This window comes from Sciurus carolinensis, assembly GCF_902686445.1.
Source record: "Sciurus carolinensis chromosome 14 unlocalized genomic scaffold, mSciCar1.2 SUPER_6_x, whole genome shotgun sequence".
Lineage (NCBI taxonomy): Eukaryota > Metazoa > Chordata > Mammalia > Rodentia > Sciuridae > Sciurus > Sciurus carolinensis.
The window spans coordinates 4,971,304-4,978,723 of record NW_025920104.1 but is presented as its reverse complement, the minus strand read 5'-3'; the positions used below and the strand labels follow the sequence as shown (position 1 = coordinate 4,978,723).

The 7,420-nt window shown below is 40.3% G+C and overlaps 1 pseudogene; it reads left to right on the top strand.

Moving 5' to 3' along the window:
• The first annotated feature begins 2,243 nt into the window (after positions 1-2,243).
• Positions 2,244-3,592, top strand: LOC124973112 (clusterin-associated protein 1-like; annotated as a pseudogene).
• Positions 3,593-7,420: the final 3,828 nt, after the last annotated feature.

Genomic DNA, 7,420 nt, shown 5'->3' with positions numbered 1-7,420 from the left:
TATAATGAGAAAATATTTTCAACATCAGGGACCATAGTGTGGATATTTTATGACTGTAACAGATTATGATGAGGGTATTTTGTTAGAGTCACAGGCCAAGTGAGGTCATTGTAAATATCAGAGGCCACATGGAAGTTATTGTATAAACATCAGAGACCAAGTGAGAATATAATGTGTGTCACAGGCAACAGTGAGGGTATTATGTGAGTATCAGAGGAGAGGCCAAATTGAGAATATTATTTGAGTGTCCTGTTGTCATATTCATATTATTAAATGAAAGTAAGAGGATAAAATGGGATATTATGTCAGTGTCATAGGACACAGTGAAGATAGTAAATGAGTGTTCAGTGTCATAGGGAGTACATTATGTTAGTTTAAGAGGTCATGCAAAAATATTATGTAGTGTCAGAGTCCAGTGAGTTATTTTAATAGTGTTAGGGGTCACTGATATGCTATTATGTGAGTGTCAGAGACCAGAGTGAGGTATTTATGTGAGTGCCAGAAGTCACAGTGAGGGTTTTATTGCAGTGTCAGATGCCCCAGGTGGGATATTATGTGTCAGGGGATACTGTTAGTGTATTATGTCAGTGTCTGAGGTCACTCTGAGATAATTATTTGAGCATCAGAAGCCACAGTGAGGATACAATGTCAATTAGAGTGCACATTGAGTGTATCAGGTTTGTGTCTCAGGTCACACTAAAGAAATAATATGAGTGAGACATATCACTGTGATGGTATTATCAGTGTCATAGGTCAGAATTAGGGTGTTATGTGAATGTCAGAGAACACAATAGGGTATTATGTGAGTTTCAGCTGACAAGTGAAGATATTATGTGAATGGCATAGGACAAAATGAGGGTATTATGTGAGTGTCAGTGGCCACAGGAGACTACTTTTTGTCTGAGATCATACCGACTATCCTGTGTTCATGTCAGAGGCCACAGTGAGGATATTTTGTGGGTGACAGAGGCCATGTGACAATAATTTGTGAGTGCCCGAGGACATAGTGAGAATTTTTTTGTGTGTGATTATAGTCCACAGTAAGGGTATTATATGATTGACGCAAGAACAGTAAGGATATTATGTCAGTATCAGAGGACAAGTGAGGATATTATGCAAGTGCCACAGGCCACATGAAGGTATTATGGGAGTGTTTGAGTCACAGTGAGTAAATTATATAACGTCAGAGGTCTGGTGAAAATATTGTGAGACTGCTAATTGAGGATATTTCATAATTGTCATAGGGCAGAATGAAGGTATTCTGTAATGGACAATAGGCATAGTGAAGGTATTATGTGAGTATCAGAAGCCTCAGTGAGAATATTCTGAGTGTCAGAGGCCACATTTTTGGTATTATGTGTCAGAGAGCATATACAGGTATTATATTAGTATCTGAGGTTACACTAAGGGTATTATATGAGTGTGAGAAATCACAGTGAGTGCATTTTTGAGGATCAGAGATCACATTAGGGTATTTTTATCAGTGACAATGGTTAAACTTAGGATATTATTTGAGTGCCTGAGGTCACACTGAGTTTATTATACTGAGGTAATTATGTGTCAGAAGTCACAGAGTATAATATGTGAGGATTAGAGATCACAGTGAGAATATTATGTCAGTGGCACAGGCCAAGTTGTGAGGGGTTAAGGCAGCAGGAAGAGGATATTTTGTGTTTTATAGGTCACATTGTTGGTTTTATATCAGAAGTTCCAGTATGGTAATATGTGAGTTTCAGAGATAACAGTGAGAAAATTATATGAGAGTCAGAGACCACAGTTATTGTGTCATGTGAGTATAAAATTCATAATGATATGTCAGTGTCAGACACCAAGTGAGAGTTTTATATCAGTGCCATAGGCCACATTTAAGGCATTATGTAAGATTCAAAGACCTCACTGAGTATGTGTGTAGAAAGCCACAATTTTGCTGTTTTGTGTGTTTGAGGTCACTACAGGGATATAATGTGTCAGTGGTAACAATGAAGGAATTATGTGTCAGAGATCAATTGAGGACATTCTGTGTCAGAGGCCACAGTATGGTATTATATCAGTGTTTTATGTCACACTGAGTGTATTATGTGAGGAACTCATGTGACAGTGAGTATAATGTGTGAAAGACATTTTGTAAATGAGAAGACTTTTTTTAAATGTCAGAGGTCACAGGAAAAATTTTCTATCTCAAGGACTATTCTGATAAAATATAAGAATATATGTGAAAACACCGCGGTTCCTGGGGACCCGTGCACCATGTCTTTCCGCGACCTCCGCAATTTCACAGAGATGATGAGAGCCCTGGGATACCCACGGCACATTTCTATGGAAAATTTCCGTACACCCAACTTCGGGCTTGTATCTGAAGTGCTGCTCTGGCTTGTGAAAAGTTGCAGATGGACATAATATCTTTATTTATTTTCATGTGGTGCTGAGGATCGAACCCAGTGCCTCACAGGCCACAAAGGCACATATAAAACTCAATACTAAGAAGCTTTACCAGGCAGATGGGTACGCAGTGAAAGAACTGCTGAAGGTCACATCTGTCCTTTATAATGCTATGAAAACCAAAGGGATGGAGAGCTCTAAAGTAGGAGAGGAAGATGTCAGCAAATTCAAATTTGATCTCGGCTCCAAGATTGCAGATTTAAAAGCAGCCAGGCAACTTGCTTCTGAAATCACCTCCAAAGGAGCATCACTATATGACTTGCTGTGCAGGGAGGTCGAATTAAGGGAACTGAGAACAGAAGCCATCGCCAGACCTCTGGAAATAAATGAAACTGAAAAAGTAATGAGAATCACAATAAAAGAGATTTTGGCACAGGTTCAGAAGACTAAAGACTTGCTCAATAATGTGGCCTCCGATGAAGCTAATTTAGAAGCCAAAATTGAAAAGAGAAAATTAGAACTGGAAAGAAATCGAAAGCGACTACAGACTCTGCAAAGTGTCAGGCCAGCCTTTATGGATGAGTATGAGAAGATTGAGGAAGAATTGCAAAAGCACTATGATGTTTATCTAGAAAAATTTTGAAATTTGGCTTACCTGGAACAGCAGCTTGAGGATCATCACAGGATGGAGCAGGAGAGGTTTGAAGTAATGATGACTCGGACATAGACATCCAGGAGGATGATGAGTCCGACAGTGAGTTGGAGGAGCGGCGACTGTCCAAGCCGCGGACAGCCATGGAGGTGCTCATGCAAGGAAGACCAGGCAAACGCGTCGTGGGCACAATGCAAGGTGGAGACTCTGACGATGATGAAGACTCGGAAGACAGCGAAATTGACATGGAAGATGATGAAGATGATGACGATGATTTGGAAGATGAGAGCATTGCTCTCTCACCTGCAAAGCCCAACCGAAGGGTTCGAAAACCTGAGCCTCTGGATGAGAGTGACAATGACTTCTGACTTTTGCCAAGGAACCCAGGCAGATAAAAAGCCTCAGATTCATAGGTAAATGGGAAATTAGATGGCAAGAAAGGTAACGTGTATTTTGTTCACTATGCCAGCTTGGCTTATTGTTAAGAAGCATTACTTCTTTCTGCTTTATCCTCTTGTATTTGTATTCCACAAAGTCTAAACAAGAACTGAAGCAAACCCCCCCCCAAAAAAAAAAAAAAAAAGAATATATGTGAACATTGTAAGTATATTTGAGAGCATCAGATGCCATAGTGAGTATACTTTGTGAGTGTCAGGGGCTGTAGTGATATTACATGACTATCAAGATTACAGTGTTGATATTATGTGAATGTCAACATAAGAATGAGGATATTTTGTGAGAATCAGAGGCCAAGTGAGGGTATTATGTGAATGTCAAAAGCCACAGTAGGATATTATGTGAAAGTCAGATGTCACATTGAGCATATGTGAGAGTGAGAGGCCCCAGTGAGGGCATTAGTTGAGTGTCAGATGTTAGTGAGAATACTATGTGTGATAGGCCATGGTGAGGGTGTTATGTGAGTGTCAGAGGCCAAGTAAAGTATTATATGAATGTCACAGGCCAGAGTAATTTAGCATATCAGTGTAAGAGGTCACAGTGAGGGTATTATGTGAGCATTAGAGATTATAATGAAGGCAATGTGTGAGTAAACCAGGCCATGTCAGAATATTATGTGACTTTCAGAGGCCTCATTACTCCATTTTTGAAATTGAAAAAATGTTTATCTTGGAAGATTGACTAGGAAGTTTAAGGCACATACCCAGGATTTCATCGATGCCCAATACACAGTTGTCTTGCCCATGATGATGAGAAAAATGGATGAGGGGTAAGAAGAGGTAAGGGAGTCATGAGGTACAACAGAAAATGCAACATGTTGGGACCATAAGCCCCATATTCCCCCCCATGAAGTGAAAGCTAATGATTGCCAGGCCTGCTCCTCAGGTCTTGATATGAGGAATGGGCCACTTCCCTAACTAAGACCATTTTCCAAAAAACCATTTCCTTTGCTAAACCAAACTTAGGCTGGAACAAATATACCCAAAGTCCTCCCAACCATGGCCTGCCCTGTCCCTCTGGGCATCACAACTTGACTAATTGAGGGTTAATTTTTTAGCCATTTCTTCTGGGCACATTGGGCTACGTAAGTGCTGAGTTGAAGGCTGGCACAGACTCTTGGGCAAGTCAGACATGGCCCACAGTCTCCTAGTATTTTCTCACCAGTGCAAGTATCAGACTTAACAAGAAGTAAAGACACTAAGGAGACCAGGACTCTAGTTTCAGCCTAGTGGTAACAAGCAGCATATCGATATATGACCTTCAACAGTGCTGATGAAGGAACTTCCTTGTGAAGTCCTGCTGAGGGGGTTCAGGAAGAGGGAGAGAGAAAAAAAGACTCATAAAACTGCAGCAGTGACTGGCAACATAGTCTGGCACCCTTGATTTCCCTTACAGTCCTAGAGGTCCAGTCAGAATCAAAAGGTTCACTTGTGAATATTGACCCTGGATGGTAAAATCCCTGAGGTCTGGGTCAGGACTCAATTCCCAGACAACATTAACACATTCAGTCCCATGGGAATGTTCATTTCAATTCTAAATATTTGGGGGAAAAACCCTCAAGATGACTTGGATTCTGCAAAATCCAGTGCCATTATTCTTAGCATGGCACGTTCCATGGGGAAGGACAGGTTAGGCACACCTAGATGAGCTTCCTAACATTAGTTTCCAGTGGCAACTGTGTAGGGTTTGCAGGAGATAGTTGGGTATCTCAGTCAGTTCTGAGGTTCTAAGTGGGGACACTGAGTCTTATCAGGTCACATATCTCTATTTTTCTGCACACTATCCCACAAGTTTACTAGCAGCACTAAAGTTGAATATGTTTGAGATCTTTTGTTCAGCAAGTACATCATCAGATGGCACAGTAGTAATCTCATCATACATGCAATTTTTTAATTTTTTTACATTTGATTATTTTCTGAGTTACTTAAACTACAGTATTTTTAACTATCATTCTTAAGTCTGCATGAGAGTTGTGGAACAGTGTAACAATTGATTCAGTCATATTGCTCCTCTTGAATATTTAGATTCCTCTAGTTTTTAGCTAGTATAAAAATACTCTGTAAAATTTAAAGATCTTTCCCAAAATTGTAAAATCAGAGTGAGTGCTGAAGATTTTTGGTTGGGGAAGGAATTCTGTTGTTTCTCATCCCTTTCCAACAACACCAGTCTTCCTTGGAATCCTATTTTCTTGGCACAAGCTCAGCCCTTGAATGATACAGACCTTTGTCCTCTTAGACTGTTTGTGTCACTTGCCCTCATTCAGCTTTCTTCCTGGTGCAGTTGTGCTGAATCTTGGATGGTGGGAAGCAGCCTCCCCTCTTGGTGATCCCCCACCAACCCTGGGAGAGGACCCAGAGGTAGCCAGACAGAAGCTCAATTGTAATATAGGACTGAACAACAGGGAGTATAGTTGCTGACTGTGAGAGAAAAGAGCACAGGCCACAGCCTAACTCCTGAAATACACAATGACTCCATAGTGCTTTCTTTTATTTATTTATTTATTTATTTATTTATTTATTTATTTATTTATTTTGCAGTACTGGAGATTGAACCCAGGGCCTTGTGCTTGCAAGGCAAGCACTTTACCAACTGAGCTATATCCCCAGTCCTCCATAGTGGTTTCTAAGGAAGATACAATTTAGTCCATGTGGAGCATCTGGTTTAAATGGTCACATAAAGCCTTTCCCATTCATAGGATGGAAAGTCTTGGAGATTTTAGGAGCAGGGTGGGGTGAGGTGGGACTTTTTAGATATTTTTAGGTAACCCAAGCCTGTGTTTTCTATTTCTATAGGATCATTAGAGTCTATCAGATCATGTGGTTAATCTCCCAGGTGAGAGAATATCATTGTGACTACATTGTCATATTACAGAAATTAGATTATTCTAGAGTGAAGGGTTAATCATCTGTCCTTAGAGCTAGAAGCCCAATGTAATTTGTGGTGGAAATATTTTCAGTTGAATAAATGATAAACATGTGTCAGGAGTCAGGGGACATTGATTCAATATAGCTGTGCCCCAGTTGGTTGTGCAAGATGGGGGGACAAAGACCCTCAGGGCTAGCTTATTTCTCTGTACACTAAGGGCATTTTCCTGCATGCTCTCAAAGGCCCCTTTTTCTTGGGTTGTTCCTCTGTTCTTCCATGGAGATTTGTCTCTGGCAGACATTTGAGAAGCAAATGGACAGTAGGACAGTGGGAAAAGATGTGACTGCTCAGCCTCGTACAGCCCAACTTCCTGGGGACACTATGCAAACCTGGTTTCTTCTTCCTAGAGCACTTAAAAAGCAATAATCACAGAATAGTTAAATTGGGAGTCATGACATGACTCAATGGTCAGGAAAGAAGTTGCTGCAAAGAACCATGACCCCTGAATTAGATCACATCTAAAATGGTATGTGGTTGGAAAGTAAGGATGCAGTGAACAGAACCAGAAACCTGGTTTTTAAGTATGTGAACTTGACTACATTTGGGGAAGGACATCTTCCTGGCCTCCTGACTGAGGGAAGTTGGGACTTGCCTTACCTTGCTCTCAGAGTGCAATGGAGATTGAAGGAGTGCCTGGATAACTGCATGTGGCAGAAGATCACAGGGATCATTTGGGTTCTGGTGTGATCCAGTAACTCCAACTCCCTAAGCTCAGTCTGAAGACTCTGCCTCAGATGAATGATTTGGAAGGGTGCACATATGACTGCTAAATAAATGAGTAGTTCTAGGGATTTTGAAGTCAATTTTTTTAATTTGGTAAAATGATACTCATTTTTATTGAAAATTTCCATAAACCACTGAGGATTTAAATATATTTTTGTAAGTATAACAGGCAAGGTGACTTAAGAAAAATAAGTAAACAAAAAATAATATGTGTAAAAATTACAAAGGCAATGTGGAAATAAACATGTGTGAAAACAACTAGAAGATGTGAGCAGACAAGAATTC